Genomic DNA, 566 nt, shown 5'->3' on the forward strand with positions numbered 1-566 from the left:
ACACACACACACACACATGCACACACACCATACGTTTATTTATTTATTAGGACCTGACATTTTTCCAGGCAGGTGTTGTGGTGCTGAGCTATATCCCCAGTCCACCACAAACATTTTAAAAATGTGGCTTTCCACCACTTACTTACCTAGTAATTAGTAGAACAGCAATTGTTTCTTGGCACCTAAAACAAGAGAAGTTGGGCTGTATTTTTCATTTCATTTTTGAACAGAACCAATTTAGTACTATTTGAAGTGTTTCAGTTGGGATAATTTAAGGCATCTCCAAGAAATCCTATTAAGGCACCAGAAACAGAATAATGTTACATAAAATGTGGAGAAATTTGCCTGGAATTTATCATAATAAACTAGTGTCATCTTCATTTCAACATACAAAATTATTGTGTACAGTCGCAGCTGTTTAATATTTAGAGTAATGCCCGAGAAAATGAGCCCCCAATTCAGGAAAGCAATTGTGCTTCTTGAGCAGTTGGCTGAGACTTCTAAGGTGACTGCATCATCTTTTCTTTTCTGTCTCATCCTACCTGGCTGGCGTCACAGAGACTTTT

The sequence above is a fragment of the Octodon degus genome, unplaced genomic scaffold (genome assembly GCF_000260255.1).
Source record: "Octodon degus isolate 3935 unplaced genomic scaffold, OctDeg1.0 scaffold00142, whole genome shotgun sequence".
NCBI lineage: Eukaryota > Metazoa > Chordata > Mammalia > Rodentia > Octodontidae > Octodon > Octodon degus.